Source organism: Triturus cristatus, chromosome 10 (assembly GCF_964204655.1).
Source record: "Triturus cristatus chromosome 10, aTriCri1.1, whole genome shotgun sequence".
In the NCBI taxonomy this organism is placed as follows: Eukaryota; Metazoa; Chordata; class Amphibia; order Caudata; family Salamandridae; genus Triturus; species Triturus cristatus.
Window position 1 is genome coordinate 656,213,461 of NC_140593.1, and position 21,289 is coordinate 656,234,749.

Genomic DNA, 21,289 nt, shown 5'->3' on the forward strand with positions numbered 1-21,289 from the left:
CTTTTCTCTAATCTCTCTTCTCCACAGTATACAGGGAGCGGCCTTATTGACCAACCAAAAATGCTTTTCCCTCACGGTTCATTATAAATGTAAAACCTTGCCTTCTAACAACTCAAGCTAGTTATGATAACCCTGTTACTGTCTCTTTGTATGCTCTATGTAAAATCAATAAAGAATTTGGAAATAAAAAAAAAAAACAGTATATAAAATCAAAATTTAAAAAACACATTTTTAAGTCCATCAAATATAATAAAAACACAGCATATTTCATAATCACACAATACATCAAAATACAGTACACATTTATATGAGACACAATGCAATGTACGCAGAATAACCTGCACCATGGAGATACGTGAAGTGCTATTGTAAGTACAACTGAGAAATATATATAGTGTAACTACATGCAATCATCTGGCTTTTCATATAACAGTGCATCCAAATGTGAATACGCCTTTCTTCTCCTGATTGCCAGTTGAACAGCATTTGTAATTTTCTAATTTTTCAGACTACATACAATGTTAAAAGCTTGTTTATAGGAGAAAAGCATATTAGATAGAAATAGGGGTTTCAAATCTGATTTACGAATATCCCTGTAAAAGCTACAAAAAAGTATAAAATGCAGCATAGATTGGGGGGACTTTCCAGCACACGGGCAGTTAGGGAGTTTGAAATGCCATTTTTCCGTTCTAGGGAATGCTATTATATAGTGAAGTATGCCAAACTTGAGCCTCGTAATGTAAAATCTGTGTTGGGTATTTCTTACCAGAGTTAGATATGTTTGTGTTCCCATCACTAGTGGGCATTCGCAGTAAGAAATAACACTGTGTTTTTGACTAGTTTCCGCCTCATTTACACATTCCCTAACGTTTATATACCTTAATTTCAGGTCACTTTTACTATGATCCTGGATATGTACAGGTTTCTTTCTATCAAAGTCTATCTTACAACAGGTTAAGATGGTATGAATATGCTCTAGCCGGGGGATTTTTCTGCTATGGTCGAGGGCCAGGCAGTCCATAATTAAATCCTTTGTAAATTTAGTCTATTCTTTGGCCCAAATCCCTTGCTAAAAAGTAAGAGCTGCTATGTTTATTGAGTCACTTAAACATGGTACAGATAGTTCTTTGTGCACTATATAATTCGCTGTTGTACTAGGGACTGCCATTTATTTTCTTGAATTTGTAAGGAGGCAGTGTTAGCTCTCCCCCATATAGCAGCCCCATAACAGACTCCTGTGACACACTTACTCCGATGCAAGGCAAAAATTTCCCGTATGGATTTATTTCCTATTTTTTGCAGAAAATCTAAAAATACCCTCAATAATTCTTAAAAATTTCAAGTTGCAAGATTCTATGTGTGTGTTCCAGGTACCATTCCTATTTTAAAAATCAATCCAAAATATGAAAAAGTTGAAACTCTGTTTATAGCTGCCCATCCCACATGATGTCTATCCTTCAGCCTATTGCTCCCGCATGTCATAACAAAAGTTTTTTTTAGATTTAACTCAAAATCTTTTTCGGACATTTAGAGGGCAAAGTTTTCTATTAGGCGTTGCAGGCTGTCCTTGATAGCAGGACAGCGTAGTCTGCATATAAAAGTACTGGGGTGGGGCGTACTCCAACTTTTGGGGCATCTGCAGATTGATTTTGTAAAAAAGGATCTACATTATTAATATATAGGGAGGATAAAAGGGTCGCTAAAACACAACCTTGTCGGATTCCACGCATTACCCTGAAGTCCGGGGTACATTCCCCCATTGTACCAAACCGGACTCTAAAGGTTCAAAAAGTATAAATCTGAGATAGATATGTAATTATATCAATAGGGACACCTAGCTCTTTTAATGTCTGCCACAATTTAGCGTGATTAACGAGATCGAAAGCGCTAGTGAGGTCAACAAAACAAAGATGTAAAACCCCTTCCTTAGCTAAGGTATATTTCCCTATCAATAACTCCATATTTACACATTGTTCCACCATCCCAATACCCCTTCTGAAACCATACTGGGCCTCTGTTAAAATGTTATTCTCAGTGGCCCAGTTTACTAACCTCCCCAGCATAATTCTCCCCATCAGTTTGGAGGTGGAGTCAAGAAGGGATATGGGATGGCAGCAATTAGCCTTCCCTCGTCCCCTTTTTTAAAAATTGGTACAATGACACTTTAAGCCCAGGATGCAGACAGCACGCCCCCTAGAGTAGCATTAAGAACATTTGATAAGATTGGGATCCAAACATCAGTATTACTTTTATAAACATCGATGGGTACCCCATCCGGTCTGGCGGCTGTGCCATTAGCATGTTTTTGTAAGGCGGATTTAATTTCCTCTGGTGGTATTGGGGATGATTTTACAGGCTCCACTAGTATATAATTGCCATTGTTACACTTAGTTACTTTAACTGCATCAGGGTTAAAAATACTCTCAGAATGCAATATCCAATCCTCCGGAGGAACAACGATATCGATTTTCACTGCATTATTCTCTTTATAAAAGGGATGATCAATTGTTTTCCAGAATAGGACTGCATCTCGCATCCCAGCAGCCTGTATTAATTTTACCAGGCCTCCTCGCGGATCTCCATTTTCCTTTCTTATAGAGTATTTTTATAAGATTACCTCAAAATGTTAATCTTGGCACTATCTCTTGGTTTTAGTTTCAAGGCTGTTTTTAATTCCCCATTTAACCTTGAACATTCCTGGTTAAACCATCTGGGGTTGAAATCATGAGCATTCTTTTTCCTCTTAGAAGTAAGGTCACCTGCAATTTCAGTAGTAATATTGCAAAATGCAGTTATAGTTGCTGAATTTATAGAGGAACTATCCAAAAATATGTCTAAGTCTCTATGTTTTTTCCCTTTAAGGTTTTCCATAAAGATAGTGGGATTTACGCCTGACCACCTTATGGAAATTCCATTATTACCCTGAGTCCCAATGTCCATATCCACTGCCTTGCCCCTTTTCTGGCGTGTCAGTATAAGCCTCAGGGAAATAATTAGCGGGTGATGGTGGCTAAGGAGACTCATAGAAATTGAAAGTTTTTCCACCAGATCCCTACAGTTAACAGATACGATAAAATGATCAATGTTCGAAGATGACCTAGCCCCTACATATGTTTGTGTAGTTGTCTCTCCAACGGAGATGGTAGGTTCCAAAACTGCTAAGTTTGTCAGGATACGCTCCGCAGAATCCAGATGCAGCAAGTAATGGTCCACCTCCTAATACCACCAACACCCCACTTGTAACACAGGGTGTTCGAGCAATCAGGCGAGGGAAGGGAAAGGGAAGGAACAGCGTGGGAAAAAGGAACCTGTAACAATAAAAGGCAAAGATATAAACAGTGCGAGAAAAAAGACTACTCTCATAAAGTCTCACTAAGCCCTTTCTATACCTTGCTAGCAGACAGCAGCTCCTTTGTTCCTTACAATCACTGGGGCCTCGCTCTGGCTATACATGGTACCTAAAACAGAGAACTCACAGGAATTAGTACACCCGGTGGCACCGCAGGTCATCAGAGCATTTATCACCGTGCATACCCCATACATATCATTGATTTTGTATATAACACAAGAAAGTAATGCAAGTCCCAGAATGCAAGAACAAGAATCCCTAACAACGCTGTCCCTGTTGTGCATTAAGTTCAATTGACATTCCTCTACCCTTTTCCCAAAGTACCAACTGAATCCAGTGTAAAACAGAAAATAAACCATCTCTTGCTTCCCCTCAGACACGGTAAGCGTGGTCAAACACCACCGCAGTCTGCTCTGGCAAGTAGTAACTCCAGTCCTAATTTCCAAAGTGTCTCTCCATACACGGAAACGTGTGGTTACTTCACCACTGCGTTCCGCTATGGTTTCCTACCCACAAGAGCGCGGTAACCTCATGAGCAGCTCTAGCAAATGCCAACAATCACTCCAGACACGGAAATGCGTGGTTCACTTCACCACTGCATTCCGCTCTGTGAAACGTTAGAAGCTCCAAAGCAGTGGGGCTGCTAATTAAATGTTCCTCAAAGAACTGACAGGTTCACGGACCTCTCCGCGATCTCCCCAGCGGATTACTTACGGTTCCTCCAATCTCCACTATCCTCAGTCAGGACCACGAAGCAAGATCACTGAGCTGCTCCCTCCCGCCGTGGAAACTCTCTCACTCGGCCCAGCGAGAGAGGCACGTCGATTACAAAATTACACAATCGTTTCATGCGCTACGTTGGCTAAATACCACCTCCCATTTCAAGCATCATGGGAGTTGTAGTACGGAGGTACGCAATGTAGGCGCCGCTACGGCCGAATCCTGACAAAGTTATATTTGTGAACGGCATTATTAATGGCTTCCCCATAAGGATCATGTGGGAAATGGGGGATTCGCTCTCCAAAATGGTCGCAATAACCACATGGTTCTCCCACTTTAATATCACATTTTTCACCCGCCCAAATTAATACATAATCTCCTCCCACTCCCTCCAAAAAAAGATCCAGGCCTTCTTCCAATAGATTAATGATCCTACTTCTTGTTTTATCAGAAATGTTATTATAAAAATGTATTACAATGATAGACTGTTTTCCCTCCGAATAGAAATGTAAGTATTGATAAAACTGTGAAGTAGTATTAACTTTACTTATTATTAGCGGCGAGGTTACCGCAATTAAAACCGCTAAGCCTCCTTTTGCTCTCCCCATTCTAGAGAGGCTAGCATTAGTACAAACAATTTGGAAACCATTAATGAAGAAGGGCTCAGTATACCAAGTTTCCTGTAATAAAATTAAAGCACACCCCTCTATCGTTTTTAGTCATTCCTCATCATTAATCTTATTTTTTATCCCTGCTACGTTCCATGACATAATATGGAAAAACTCATCTTGTCGTCTGCAAGGTCCGGCTTCCAACAGGTTACAATTAGTAATATGATCCCTATCACTAATCTGTGACTCTCCCGGAACCCCCTTCTGAACTTGTACACTTGAGTCAGCATCGATCTGCTTACAGGTTGGAATATCCTCCATGTTCCTACCTAGTGGCACTGCCGCATCCAGTCGCTGTCAATCAATTTTGCTGCATCTTCTCAAAGGTGCATACTTGCTAAACAGGTAGACTGTTAGGAATAGGTACCAGACTTGGTAGGGCTATTAGAAAGAACTTCCACCAAACTGCCTACCAATTCTCTGCTGCGAAAATTCATAACAACACAATCGCCCTGACATTGTTTTCTCAGGCTACCCACCCAGTTTACTCTCCTTAGCATTATAATATTCTGATGTAACATATTTATACCAAAATTAGACTTAACCGAAATCCAGTGATCCACTTGGTTTTTTAATGTCTGGTATGATTCACTCTGGTTTTCTGTTAATTTTGGAACGTTATTCAGAACGATAACCTGCGGGGTTGCCTGGGGAGGGAGATGTAAAGGCTCTTCAATATTATCAGGTTGTGTGATACTATTCATTTTGAGCTCCATACTTGCTTTTACAGGTTTCAGCGAAGGGGCCAAATCTTCTTTATGTGTCCTTTAAACATGTGTAGACCGGATGGTCGGACAGTCCCTTAAAGATGGTGCAGGAAGAATGTCTCTTTGTTTAATTTCACCAACACTGATGGAATTACCTACTCCTTCTTTTGGTCTTTCCCCTGGATATGAATGTTAATGATCTTATTCTGGCTTTTAGGGGGCAAAAGTTCAGAAACCAAATCTGTTAAAAATGTCACATCCTTTTGAACCAGTTTGATTTCTGACATTAGGCAACGCTCAATGTTATCTAATTTGCCATGTAGTTTTTTAAATAAAGTTTCAAGATCTTGTGTTTTTGTGCGTAATTTGTTGGATTTCTGTCCCCCTTTTTCACCCCTGCAATTCTTCCTCCTTTTTTTTGCTTTGCTTTTGTTTTTGCCTTTATTGCCTGATTCTCCACAGGGGTATTATCCTTTAAGCAGAGTTGTTTCGCTTTTTTTGCTGGCGGTGATAGCTGGTCAGTATCGTTTGATAGGGTTGAGATTTCCAGAGGAATTGTGAGGAGGCATGGATTAGCCAAGTTTGGTACAGTGTCCGCATCAGCACCAGCAATAAGTTGTGGTTCTTTCTCGGCGACCTTAACTCTCTCATTACTCATAAGTACTGAAGTATCAGGCCCACCCTCTGATGTGGACTCTTTTAAAACAGCGTCTTGTGCAGTTTTAGTGGCTGCTAATTGCTCCTCAACATGCACAATTTCGCTGTTGATCAGACCCACAGCGTTTTTCAGGTACTTAGTGATTGGCGCACTCTTCATGGACATTTTCCCCACATGGGGCGGTAATTTCCTCTTGCCCATAATCAGCAGTAAAATGTTCAATGGGAGAAATATAAAAAGATATCAAATAACAAAGTCTCCTTACCGATGAATAGATGTTCCTGGAGGGCCACGAGGGGTGGCACTGCCCAGCCTCGTTCTGCCGCGGACGGGTGCAGATGGGCCCGGGCTTTGCCCGGCCACGCGTGCGTCCCGCACTGCAGGAGCCCCTGGAAGATTATGTAGGTGCCTCCTGGCCCAATAGGAACGTTGGCGGCTGCGCTGTGTGCCGCAGGGGTCGCTGGGGAGCGTAGTCCTGCACTCTCCGGCTCCCAGTGACAGTCTCCGGCTTCCTCTGAACTTGGCCCCCACCGGACGCAAACAAACGACAAACGACCTTCCCGTGCTGCGGGAGCCTCGGTAAGATTATGTAGGCGCCTCCTGGCGCAAGGGGGATGACGGCGGCTGTGCTATGTGCCCCAGGGGACGCTGGGGAGTGTAATCTTGCACTCCCGGTGACAGTCTCCGGCCTCCTCTGAACTTGGCCCCCAACGGAGGGCAAACAAACGTCAAACGGGCTTCCCGTGCTGTGGGAGCCCCTGTAAGATTATGTAGGCGCCTCCTGGTGAAAGAGGGACATTGGCGGCTGCACTGTGTGCCGCAGGGGACGTTGGGGAGTGTAGTCCTACGCTCCTCAGCTCCCGGTGTCAGTCTCCGGCCTCCTCTGAACTTGGCCCCCACCGGAGGACAAACCAACGACAAATTTGCAGAGTATAGTAGTGGGTGGATCACTGCTTGGGGATCACTCTTCTGTGTCAATTCCAAGCAGAAATCCACTGAGCAGGGATACCACTGAAAATGAGAGATTCTCTGCTTTCCAATGATAAAATCCCTAACACAATGCTTGGGGGTTGAGACATACCCCCGAGCACTGATGCTGTGAAAATAAAATGAGCCAAACTGATCATTTTACTTTCACATTGGCAGTAATAACTTCAGCGCTCCCTGTGCGCTGATCATCATCATCACCAAAAACAGAACAAAAACGCCTTAGGCTGCTTGGGAAGCTCTTCCGGAGTAATTTGAGATTAAAATTAAAATACGGAATCCCTTTTGTGCAAAGCACCAGAGGGCACTTTATAGCACTCCCCAACATCTGCAAATGGCCATCACATTCTTTGGGGAGGTAGTGCTGGTGTGGGCCATTGGCTGATTCCTACACTGAAAGGGTTAAAGGGGTAGCTCTTCAACTCATTCATTAACTGGAGCTGTGCTGGAACGGTTCTTTTTGATAAATAGAGTGTTTACTCAGACCCTGGGTGAATAGATGGAAAAGGCCCGGTGCCTTGTTTCCCTTTTTTACATTTCTTAGTCTGCAGTCTGATAGTTTCCTTTCTTTGGTTGTGCCGAAAACCACCATAGATGGTGAACTTGTCTGTAAGACTATGAGAACGCTCCGCGCCGTTTCTTCCAATTCAACTCAATAGACCTTAATAGTAGCTTGAGAGGAAACAAGGTGATAAACCATTATATCTTCAAAGCATAGTGCAATCATTAGGACCACACAATAAAAGTCTGGGCCAGTAAATAGATGTTAAAAGATTTATTACAAACTCAAAGCCAGACTGATATAAATCAATCTCAAGAGCATACTTTAGTAATCTAAATTAAGGCCCAGATCTCTGTACCGGGCTGAACAGGGCCGGACTGGTAACCAAAACCGGCCCTGGCAAAGTGCTCGGCGCCCCCCCCCCCCCCCCCCCGGGTGGGTGCGTCACCGAGCTCTTTGCCAGGGCCGGTTTTCGGCCGATTTTGTTACAGGGCCGATTTTGCAATGGCCCTGTAACAAAACCGGCCCCCAGGGGCCCAAAACCGGCCCCCACCCGTGCGGCACACCGGGGGATTGCCCGGTGCCTGTTACGGCCAGTCCGGCCCTGGGGCTGAATGTGTGACATTGTTCTGAATTCTGTCCATCAATTGTTCTTTTTGCATCTGTCACCCTGAGTGGGGTGGGTCCCGTGCTCTCCATTCCATTGGAGTCAAGCTATTCTGGCTGATGAGGGGTGAAACCCCAAAACCGGTCCTAGGATGCATGTTTCCAGTCCAGGGAGGACCTGGCCTGGTAGTTCGGCTGGACTGTTCGCATTGGGCGCAGGGTCAAGATTGATTTGCATATCGCTGGGTCCAAACTGGAATGGCATGGTGAGCAAAACAATAATGGATTTAGGCCCGAGTCTCTGTACTGGGGTGAATGTATGATATTGTTCTGCATTCTGTCCATCAATTGTTCTTTTTGCATCTGTACTTTTATATGTGGCACAATAAACTAATTCATGTATTATTAAGCAAAACAACAACTGGTCACAATTTATTAAAACACATTAAACACACATGATTCATTCTCACTAATCCCTAGTGAATGCACTGCGTCAAATAGATTTTAGCGTACCACCTTACAATCTAAACTTATAGTAGATTAGTATCAGCAATCCAGATGTTTCTTAAAAGGAAAAACGTTAACATGTGCACACATATATGCAAAAACACACAATCGATGTACTCCCTATACCGTTGGTGTACGACTACACAAGGCCAAATATAAATATATATTATCTACTGGCGGTCGCCAGTAGATAGTTATAGTTAGGACCGAGTTCCCATAGGAAATCTGAAAATTCTATTTTGAATAACTTTGGCGCCGGTTGACTTATCTTCGTGAAATTTTCAAAACTAATGAAGCGCTCCACTCAGCTCCTACCCTGAAAGTCTCGGGGTGATTCGTCAAGCGGGGGCTGAGAAAAAAGGGGGTCCCAAAACACGTTTTCCCCATGCATTTTCCCATGGGACTTTTAGTCGAAGGTACAGCCCGAACGGCTGAACGGAATTACACCAAATTTGGCAAAAAGGTAGCCCTTGGTTCACACTCGTGCCTTTTGCTTAAATGGTGTAAATCCGTTCAGTAGTTCCTGAGAAAATCAAAAGTAAAATCACATATATATCTGGGCGGAGCCTAACCACACATCTCATCGTGAGATCTGATTGGCTGTCAGCACTTCATCCAAGAAGTGTTGGCAGCCATCTTGGGACCAATATACATGATAGCACCTCATTAAAAAGCATTGCGGTTAATAGAAGGTTTTAAAGACTTTAGTTACATTATAAATCATTTGTTGATGGTACCATACCCATTTTAGGAATTGTGGTGTGTTCTAAGTGATTTTACCATGTGAAAAAGCCTTCTGCTGTGATATAATGAATCATGTTTGCGAGAAAACTATTTTCTCATGCTTTTCCCACAGAGGTTTGGAAGGTGATCTATAAGCTAAACTGAGAGCATATTTTCTGTAAATTCACATTATCTTTCTCAGTCATGTGATAATGAAGTCTGACATTCTCAGTAAAACATGTACATCCAACAAGGGCAGAGACTGTCAGTTGATTCCTGTGTTCTACTGCAGCTTCCCAGAGTGTTCTAAAGAACAACTAGAGCGCTAACAGTCCTACTTATGACAAACGTATGGCACACCTGAAGCCATCTTGGTTGGAATAAAGTGGTAACTTTTAAAACATTTAATTTAAAAAGGAACAAAATGAGGGGGTTCATTTTGCCATAGAAAGTAGGATTAGTGCTGCAGAAAGAAAATTTAGGGCACATTTTGAGTGACATCTCAAATCCTCTTCTATTTCATAAAAAAATTCTGACATGCAGACTGAAACATGCACTTTGAATACCAGCAGCAGACTTCCCTGGTGAGCAGTAGCTTTACTACAGTGATCTAATGAGCAACTAGAGTGCTAACATTCAGAATTTAAGGCAAATGTGTGACACATCTGAATGCCTTCTTGATGGAACCAAAGTAAAAAACTGAAAGTATTTCCTACTGAGGAAACTGCCGTAAATGAGGAAATTAGGAAACTTCATAACAAATAAATCTCCCAAGATGGGCACCAGAGACAAAAGAGCCCAAATGTAGCCCAAATATCACCCAGATGTAGCCCAAGTATAGCCCAATGACAGAAGTGTGCAAAACACTTATTTGTTGTGTATTTGCAGTTTTATATAGTGCAGACTTGTCAGGTATTGGAGTGCTTTACATGAGCATTGGTTACATCACACAAGATCAAATTCATTTTGGTTGTAGACATGGGGAGATTAAGTGATTTGACCAGAATCACAGAATGTTGAGCTGAAGCAGAACTCCAACCTGGTTCCCCATTTGCAAAGTCTGCAGCTCTGGAAGTAACACCACATCCTCTCCCCTAGGTGCAACATTTAATCAAGTGGACAACTGGATAAAAAAACATAAAGATTTCAAATAATTTAAAAGTTCTTTGTCGCTATTTGAAAACTCAGAAAAAATGTCCTCATTTTAGGTTTTTTAGAGCACTAACCATAATCTCATATATGTAATTTCTAAAGGAAATACTCTAGGTATTACAGTTTTGATTACATCAAGATGACGTCAGGCGTTCCACACTTTTGTAATAAATATAGAATGTTAGCAATCTAGTTGTTCATTGGGATACTGTTGAGAGGCAGAGGCCAGGGGCACGGACTCTGAAAATTGAATGCAGGTAGGAGAGTGCAGATACAACAATTTGACCACACTGGGCAGGCAGGAACGGCAGTGGCAGCACAACAGACTATGGAGGGCAGTGGAAAGGGGGGCAGGGGCAACAAACCAACAATACAGGACTGGCAAGAGAGGCTGTGGCAATATAATAGACCATTGTGGGCAGAAGGAAGAGGCAGTGGTAGTACAACCATACATGCCAACAGACCCGTTTCAGCCAGGAAACGTCCAATGTTTTAAAGCTCAAATGGGCTTTATTTGATCTGTCTCCTATCTACAATCTCCTCTTTTTCAATGTAACTCAAAGGGGAAAATCAATACCCCAGTTTTTTTTCAAAATCTCCCTCTTACCAAGTTCAAAATGTTCGCAAGCATGGTACATTGGATCATGGTAGGCAGGAGGAATTGGGGTAGGGACATGGACTCGGATAACAGAGGACAGGAGGGACATGGAGAGGTGCACCAAACTGACCCTACAGGGCAGGCATCAGGGTTTGCAGCAGCACAATACACCACACAGTGCATGCAGGACGGGAGTGCAGCACAACAATCCATAGAAAGCAATAGGGAGGGGACAGGACCATGCACATGGACAACAGAGAACAGAGGGGAAAGAGGCAATGGTAGCTAGCTGACCATAATGGACAGACAGGAGTGAAAGCTGCAGCATAACAGACCATAAAGGGCAGGAGGGACGGATCAGGGGCATTACAATGGAACAAACAAGCCAGGAGGGAGGGAATAGGGGTTTGCACATGCAAAAATAGGGCTGGGGGCAAGGGGGCAGGGCAGGAGCCGCAAGATGACCATGGAGGTCAGGCAGATGGGCACTAGAAACAAGACACACCATGGAGAGCAACAATGAGACTATGATGGCATACACACAGACCATGGAGGGAAGGTGGGAGGGAGTCAGGGGCAGCTAGCTGACCACACAGGGAAGGTGGGAGGGGCCAGGGCAGCACAGAAGACCATGCATGGCAAGCGGGAGGGTTAGTGGCAGCACAATGGCTATGATGGGCAAGAAGGAGGGTGCAGGGGCATGCACAAAGGACCATGGAGGATAGAAGGGAAGGTCAGGACCTGGGCACAGACAAGAGAGTTCAGGGGAAGGGGCCTCACAACAGACCGCGCGGGGCAGGCAGGAGGAGCAGTTGCAGCACATAGACCAGGGAGGACAGAAGGGTGTGGCAGTAAAATGGACCATGGAGGACAGGAGGAAGGGGATAGGGGCATGGCATGTGGACAGGCAGTGTGGAGGTGGCAGGGACAGCTTACAGTCATCTGACAATGCTAGGCAGGTGGGAGGGGAGTGGCAGCTCAACAGAACACTCAGAGTATATAGGAGTGGCAGGTCCATGGAACATGGTGGGCAAAAAGGATGGAGCAGGGGCATGCACAAAGACATCGAAGGGCAGGGGGAAGGAGAATAGGGGCAGCAAGCTAAGCACAGAGGCTAAGCAGGAGGTCAATGATGGGCCATAGAATTGGGCAATAGAGGGCAGGAGGAGTGGACTGGTACATCATGCTAAATGGAGGGCAGTGGCAGCACATCAGACCATGCATGGCAGGAGGGAGGAGGCTAGTCCATGGATTCAGACAACAGAGGATAGTGAGGAGGTGGATGGGGCAGCAGGCTAACTGTTCAGAGAAGGTGGGTATTAGGAACTTTATTGTTTTTAAAATGTGTGTCTGTGCGAACTACTTAAAATATAAACAAGTATGCAGCATAATCTCACTTTTATTCAGGAAGAAGAGGACGTTTGTGACTGTGACTCCGGATTCACTTGGCAGAAACACCCCCTGACCCTCCACCCCTCATCGCAAAATGTAATGCCCATGAAAAGGGTAGATGGACGCAGTGTTATATAGAACATAGTCCTGAGAGCACGATTGAAAATGAAAACTAGATATAGTATATGGTATAAACTATGCACCACAATGTGTTATATAAGATGAACCGGGGCGTGAAATTTAATATGCAATACATTGTGCGCAATGACAGATTCATTGGAGAGCGCGAGATAGCACAGGCACTAGCGCGTGCTAGGCGATATGCGCCTTGGAGTGTAATATGCACAAGGTAGTGTTGTGTAACCTAACTAGTCTCTAAAGTTGTAATATAAAATATGTGCTGGGGAGTGTAACGTTGCATATGCACTGTGACAAAGATATGGATCCCAGATTGCAATATGTATGGCATAGCGCTGTGCGTTATAACATAGGCATCGAGGAAGTCACGTTAGATGGGGCAATATAACCCGTGCGAAGGCAAGTGTGGCATGACATATTCACGGGGTGGTGTTACAGTGCACATGGGCTAGAGAGTGTCATAGCATACGCACTAGCTGGTGGAATACAACACAGAGGTGTGAGGCACTCGGCGGGCACTGGTGGGTGTAACACAGCATTGGGCTCAGCCAGGAGCACGCTGTGACTCTCAAGTGAGGTTTGTCTCCTTTCCAGAGAGTAAAATAAAAAGTATTACACATCCGGCGGTGGATGTGTGTTTTATTAACCGTGAGGGGGGTTTCTTGCATAGTTTGGTCGAATTTTTGTCGAATCCGCTTTGAATGGCCTGGTGTGCGTGTATATTAAATGTCCCCTTCAATAGCTACCAATGTTTGTATAAATAAACAACAAGGGTGTCTACTTGGAGAGTACCCACCGGCGGGGGCGCCGGGATAAGGCACGGTAGGGCGTCAGACACGTCAGAGCTTCACTAGCGGTGTAAATACATTCCATGTGGATTCATTCTATGCATAGTCGCCTTTTAATGAATATCACGCAAATCGTCATGGTGATAGGTACATACGGTTTGTCCAGCATGTCCTAGGTTTTTCTATAAATATATTTATAAAAAATAAAATAAAAAACAAAGGCCGGCCCCGGGGGATGGGATCCCCGGGGCCATAAGTGGCCTGAGGAGGGGGGCAACGCAGCCCCCTCCTAAAGAAAAAAAAAAGGCCATGACCCGGGGGTTGGGGTCCCCGGGGCCGATTAAGGCCTTGGGAGGGCCAAATTAATTTTTTTCAACAAAAAAAGTTAGGTTGACGGCCATGGGGTCCCCAGGGCCAGTAAATTAGAAAAAGAAGGGGGGCCACACAGCCCTCCTTCTTAAAAAAATTAAATAAATAAAAGACTGGCATCGTGCCGGAGGCCACGCCCCCTCCGTGCAGCACCCTGCAAACGCGCCCCCTGGCCAGTTGTAAGTTGGGGAATTAATTCCCCTTCAATACTGAGGGTCCTTGAGGGCCAACTAGCCCAACAGGTATCTCCAGTATGCGCCAGGGAGCTGCGTTGCAGACAGGTGTTCTGAGGCCACGCCCCTTTTTACACCTCTATGCAACGCAGCTTTGTGGCGCTTACTGGAGGTACCTAGTGGGCTAGTTTGACCCTAGGGACCCTTAGGATTCAAGGGAACTTAATCTCTCAACTTAGAACGGCCTCAGGGTGCGTTTACACAGTGGTGAAGGGAGGGGACGGGGCGTGAGGCGACGTGTGCAAACACGCCCTGTGGCGCGTTTTAAGTTGGGGAAATAATTCCCTTTCCATCCTGAGGGACCCTGGGGGCCAACTAGCCCACCAGGTGCTTCCAGTAAGCGCCACTGCTCTGCGTTGCAGAGAGGTGGTGCAGGCCGTGCCCCTTTTTACACCTCTCTGCAATGGCGCTTACTGGACGTACCTAGTGGGCTATTTTGCCCCTAGGGATCCTCAGGATTCAAGGGGACTTAATCTCCCAACTTAAAAAACGGCCACAGGGCGTGTTTACACAGTGGGGAAGGGAGGGGACGGGACCTGAGGTGACGTGTGCAAACACTCCCTATGGCGCGTTTTAAGTTGGGGAAATAATTCCCCTTCAATCCTGAGGGCCCCTGGGGGCTAACTAGCCAACCAGGTGCTTCCAGTAAGCGCCACTGAGCTGCGTTGCAGAGAGGTGGGCCAAGCCATGCCACTTTTTACATCTCTCTGCAACGCAGCTCTGTGGCTCTTACTGGAGGTACCTAGTGGTCTAGTTGGACCCTAGGGACCCTCAGGATTAAAACGGCCACAGGGCATGTTTACACAGTGGGGAAGTGAGGGGACAGGGCCTGAGGTGACGTGTGCAAACACGCCCTGTGGCGCGTTTTAAGAGGTAGTTTTTAGTCCCCTGCCCTATTATATACTAGGGGCTTACAGAGGAGGTCATGCTGATCACAAGGGGACCCCAACGCATAGTGTTCCCTAGTGTATGTAGGTGTTTTCACTGTATTCTGAGTGTCTTTTAACATAGCACTGGCTCTAGGATTGGTTAGTCAGACTCAGTTACCACCAGTATCCGTCTGAAAAAGTTGAGGGTACAGGATGATTTCTGCTCTTCTGTTTGTTCTTTCTGCACGTTATCCTTCTTCCTGCACTTTGCTTCGTCTTTGAGGACTTCTGTTGCTTCTTTCTGCATTTCTTTTTTTATTTCTGTGCGTTTTTTCTTCTTTCTTCACATGTCCTATCTCTGTAGGCATAGTTAGGAATTAGCATTTAAAAAACCTTAGAAATTCACTGAAAAAACCATAGGTTTCAGGGGCGTTATAGTTAGCTGGACTTTTCACTCGTACAAAACCATTGAAATTCCCCCGTTATAGTTAGTTCAGCTAACTATAACTCACGCGCACGCAATGCACTGATGATGACGTCACATATTACATCACTCATGACATGGTCAGTGACATCACTCATGACATCACTCATGACATCTCAAATGACATCACTCATGACATCACTGATGACATCATCAAGTGAATGTGTGTTTTTCTGAAAATTACATATGTTTTATATATGTATATCTCAAGGTCGATGGAAGAATAAATGGGTATATAAGTGTCTAAATGGATGATTTTTTGTTTGAAAAATTGATTGTATAACTGACTGATTAAGTGTATCTTAGTGAATACATGGCTTAGTGAGTAATGTTTAAATATGTAAATATCTGTATCAGTCTCTCACTTTGTGTATAAGTGGCTGCATGGGTTGGTGAGTAGCTACATGAGTGTCTATATAGGTTATTAGTTGGTTTTTTGAGTATCAGTATGAGTGTCTGAGTGTCTGTATGGTTTGGTGGGGGGTATTACGTAGTGCATAGGTGCATGAATGAGTGACTCACTGTTTGTATGTGTTGAAGACAGCATTTGTGCAGGACTGTATGGGTGGATGAGTGTGTGCATGGGTGTGTTAGTGAGTGAATGACTGTCTCAATAGTGTCTTTATGAGTAACTACATATGTTTTAAACTAGTATATGTGACTATTGGTGTATATAAGTGAGTATATGTGAGAGTGAGAGATTGGAAGAGTTCCTGTATGAATAAGTATGTGTTTCTATAAGTGATTGTTTAAAAGACTAAGTATGTGTAAGTTTCTGTAGAAATAAGTGTGGTGGTGTGTGTATAACGGTATATGCAAGTAAATGGATGTTTGATTCTTTATTAGCATGAGTGACTATGTGTGTGAGTTACTCTATGGATGAGTGGTGTTGTGTAACAGGATGTACAGGTGTATGAGTACATATGATGAGTGAGTACATGTATGAGTGACTGTATAGGACTGTTGGTAAATGAGTGGATGTGTATGTGGATCTTAGAATTACTGAATAGGTTGTTGTAACTGATATTGGTATGTCCTTTGTTTTGAAAATTTTAGTTTCTATTTTTGAATGTATGTATCAAATGTTATATTAGGGGGAGAGGAGGTCTGCCACTCTATCACAAGGATGATGTCATCAGTGATATCATTTGAGATGTCATCAGTGATGTCACTGACCATGTCATGAGTGATGTAATATGTGACGTCATCAGCAGTGCATTGCGTGCGCGCGAGTTATAGTTAGCTGAACTAACTATAACGGGGAATTTCAATGGTTTTGTATGAGTGAAAAGTCCAGCTACTTATAACGCCCCTGAAACCTATGGTTTTTGCAGTGAATATATATATATATTCAAATTGAAGAGGTTGCCGCTCCGGTGGCACGCACTCGCTGGAGGTAGGCCGTAAGCAGGGCTCAACACAAGCAACATCTCCCCATATTGATGCTGCCAACACGTTTCGGGATAGCTCCCTTCCTCTGGGCAGGTAAAACAAGAAATGAAAGGCAAGCAGTTCAAAACATAGTCCCTTCTTTTATCTGCGTGATGCACTGCCTCGATTAAAATCAGGTGGGTAATGAACTTTGCATGATGGGACTGGTAGTCCATATTTACATATCCAAGTGGATGCTGCCTTAAACTTGTTTAAAAAGTTTCTCACATGGGAGAACCAATGCTGAAAGTGTAGGGCTGTGTGAGAGGGAGGGTCGAAAGGAAAAACGAGGAGGCTGAATTCGAGGATCAATTGTGTTGGAGTTTTATTTTTGTTTACGGAAATAGCAGTTCCAAAACAGGTTTAGGATGAATTGCTGGCCTTCTCTATTCGGGAGTCGTCCTCACGGTCTTCCAGCGGGTGATAGGTCCCTGACGTGGTCGGGTGTTTTCCCCAGGTTTCCTCGGAAAGAAAGAAGGAGAGAAGGCGGTAAGAATCTTGTTCAGGCTTCCCGTTATGAACCCTTCACCAATGACTAATTACACTAAGAAACACCCGTTGTGACGAACGACAAAAATAAGACAGGTGTGGCGATTACGTGAATATTGAGGAACAGGGATATGGGAATTAGGTACAACTGCTCAGTTCCAGACGGAGTAGCGAAGGGGACCGTCCACAAGAACCCCTGGTTAAGGATACCACTCATAAAGCTAGAAGGGTTGTCGGTCGTATACTCTCTCGAAGAGACAGGGATTGGTTTACAGAACAGTTGAACGTAGCACCGTGGGTAGAATATCGGGCTGTGAAGGGACACCAGAGGGTAGGGCAACCACTTTAACCTACGGACACTTTGCAACCGTAATACCCGGTAGTCCACTAGCTGGACCCCACTTATCCCTCCCCCCTTCCCATGTCACGTACCGCGTCGGCCGCAACTCTCCGGAGCTGCGGCGGCTCATCAGCGTCCACCTGGGGCGTCCACCACTCTTCGGACCAGGTCTCGGCTTCTTCGGGTAAGTCCTCCGGGTCGACGGCTGGCCTCGGTTCCTCTTCTCCCGGTTCGATGGTCGAGGGTTCCTCTCCGCTCCTCTCTTCCTCTCGGCGTGGCTGTTCTTGGCATAGCGGTTCTCGCTGCTCCTCCGATTCCACACACCCTCGCTGGTCTTCCGGGCTCCTTTCGTACTCGTCAGTTCCCGCCTCTCCCGGAAGCCATTGGTTCCCGTATGGTCTGGGCAGGGCTCCTCCCTGCATACAAGAGGTAGGGGAAAGGTTTAACACATTCCCTCCCAGCCTTTGCGTCTCGTTGTATTTCTGTTTACGGGATGACGGGAAGGGTATCCCGGCTATGGAGGCTGCCTCCTCACATCCCCCTTCCCTAACTTTCTTGCTGGCAAGAAAAGAGTCAATGGGATATCTAGAGAGATAGTCGGCATTTGACTGTTCTTTCCCTTTCCTGTGAAGTGTGGTAAAACGGTAGGGCTGTAAGGCCAAGAACCACCTCATGATTCTGTCGTTGTGCCCTTTATTGCGAGATAGCCATTGTAGGGGGGCATGGTCCGTATAAAGAATGAATTCTCTTCCGTCAAGATAGTAACGTAGGGTTTCTATAGCCCATTTTATGGCTAATGCTTCCTTCTCGATGACCGCATATTTGGTTTCTCTAGGAAACAGTTTCCTGCTGAGGTATAGTACTGGTCTTTCCTGGTTTTGGGTGTCGGTTTGTGATAGGACAGCACCTAGTCCTTGATCTGACGCATCTGTCTGTAATATGAATGGTTTAGTGTAATCGGGACTCAGCAATACCGGTTTGGATATGATGGCTGTTTTCAAGGTCTGAAAGGCTGCTAGGTGTTGGATTGTGGGAGATCGTAGTGCTTTCTCGGTGTTGATGGTCTTTTGCAGGAGGTCAGTCAAGGGGGCAACTGTTTGGGAGAAGTCTAGGATGAACCTCCTATAATACCCTAGGATGCCGAGAAATGCTCGTAGTTCTTTTTTTGTTTGAGGAAAGGGTATACTGGCTATTGCGGCTACTTTCTCATTTTGGGGTTTGATGAGACCTTCCCCGAGGAGATACCTTAGGTATTTAACTGACCTAGCTGCTAACTTACTTTTAGCAGGATTGATAGTTAACCCACTAGCTTTCAGGTTCTTTACTACCTCTGCCATATGGTCTAGATGTTGTTCCCAGGTGTCGCTAAAAATGACGATATCGTCAATATAAGCGGCGGCATAGTCTGCACAGGGTTTCAATACGGTGTTCATTAATCTTTGAAAAGTGGCCGGGGCCCCATGTAACCCAAAGGGTAAAACAGTGAAGTGATACAGACCTCCCGGGGTTGAAAAGGCGGTCTTTTCCCTGTCCTGCCTACGTAGTGGGACCTGCCAGTATCCTTTGCTTAGGTCCAGGGTGCTAATATACTTTGCGTTACCAAGTTTCTCAATCATTTCATCAACCCGGGGTAATGGGTAGGAGTCAAACTGTGAAATTTTATTAACCTCGCGAAAATCTATACAGAATCGAATAGATCCGTCGGGTTTTGGAACTAAAACAATTGGAGAATTCCACTCACTAGTAGATGGTTCGATCACTCCCATCTGGAGCATCTGTTGTACCTCCTTCTCTACTGCCAGCCTGCGGGCTTCGGGAATACGGTAGGGACGTAATTTCACCCTCCTTCCAGGTTGAGTGTTAATAGCATGTTCGGTTACTGTGGTATGTCCTGGGAGGGTAGAGAAGACCTCCTGGAAAGGCTGTAGTCTATCATACAGGTCTTCCTTCTGTTTCTCCGTCAGGTCAGGGTCTATGCTCCCGGAAAAAGAGGGTGGATTCTTGGCTATGGCTACCAAGCGGGGTACCGGCCCTTCCCATTTCTTTAATAAATTTATATGAAAGATTTGGGTGTTGGTAGGCTTTGTGGGATCCATTTCTAGGCGATAGGTTAGAGGAGTGGTGGCTTCCAGGACTTGAAACGGACCCTGCCATTGGCCTAGGAGCTTGTGGTCCGAGGTAGGCATCATTAGCAAAGCAAAATCACCCACCTTCAGAGACCTATTTCTGGTACCCTTATCATAATACCATTTCTGGGCTTCTTGGGCCTGGTCCAAGTGGGTTCTACAGATATTGCGTATTTCGTGGAGATGCGTCTTCAATTGTAAGACGTATTCGTGTAGGGGTTTGGTACCCTCGGGGATTTCTTCCCATTCCTCCTTTGCCATGTCTAGTAGGGTACGTGGGGGTCGGCCATATAACAGCTCGAATGGGGAGTACCCGGTGCTTTTCTGGGACTTGCATCGGATGGCAAAAAGGGCAAGAGGCAACATGTCTTCCCAACGACGGGTTTCTAGCTCAAGCAGCTTTTTTAGCGTGGTTTTAAGGGTAGCGTTATATCTTTCCACTAACCCGTCAGTTTGTGGATGATAAGCCGATGTTCGGATTTGCTTGATGTTTAACTGGGTACAGACCTGTTTCAGGAGCTTGGAGACAAAAGGTGTCCCCTGGTCCGTTATTATCTCTTGTGGAAAGCCTACTCGGGAAAAGATATTAACCAGGGCTTTAGCGATATGCAGGGCGTTTGGGTGACGCAATGCCACTGCCTCGGGATATCGAGTGGCATAATCTACCAATACCAACACGAACCTACAGCCGCTGCGAGAGGGGAGCAACGGGCCTATTATGTCCATCCCTACCCTAGCAAAGGGTTCACTAATGACAGGTAGGGGACGCAAGGGGACTCTAGAGAAGGTATGTCTGTTGTTTTTTTGGCAGATGGCACACTCCCTACAGTATCGGCGGATTTGTTGGTAGATACCCGGCCAAAAAACTGTTTTAGTATCTCTTTTTCTGTTTTTTCCTCCCCAAAATGTCCCCCTAGGAGATGGCTGTGGGCAAGAAACATTACTTTCTCTCTAAAGGAGCGTGGGACTAGCAGCTGTAGGGGTTGGTTGCTTCCCCCTTTCTGTATAGCAACCCCTTCTTTACCAGGAATTGGGGACCTACTTCATTTGGATCTTCCTCTTCTGAGGCCTTGTTCCAGGCTTCCCTTAGCGTGTCGTCCTCTCGTTGTGCGGCGAAGAAGCCTCGGTCGTACTGCCACATGGCCTCCTCCTTGTTCCGTGTGAGCGCTACTCGGTTCCAGTCCTGTTTCTCTCTTTTCTTCTGTTTTCTGCTTTTTTGTGGTTTCTCCTGGGGTGGAGTGAGATGGGGTTCCTTAGAAAAAGGGGCTGTTAGACACCAGGCATCCTGATCGGTGCGATTTTCTGGTACAACCGCAGAGAGATAGGGGTAGTCAGAACCCAGTACTAAAGGCTCAGGTAGTCGAGGTATTAACCCAACTTTTACTGGCACCGGAGCGTGAGCGGGACTGTGTTGGACTCGTATAGTGGTAGTTGGATACCTCCTGTTGTC

The 21,289-nt window shown here is 45.1% G+C and overlaps 1 long non-coding RNA gene across 1 annotated transcript; it reads right to left on the reverse strand.

Moving 5' to 3' along the window:
- Positions 1-215: 215 nt before the first annotated feature.
- Positions 216-6,844, reverse strand: LOC146789865 (uncharacterized). The gene is made up of 3 exons (XR_014970172.1): positions 6,371-6,844; positions 3,390-3,458; positions 216-3,308 (listed from the first exon to the last, which is right to left on the reverse strand). It is a non-coding gene; the product is annotated as an uncharacterized LOC146789865 (long non-coding RNA).
- Positions 6,845-21,289: the final 14,445 nt, after the last annotated feature.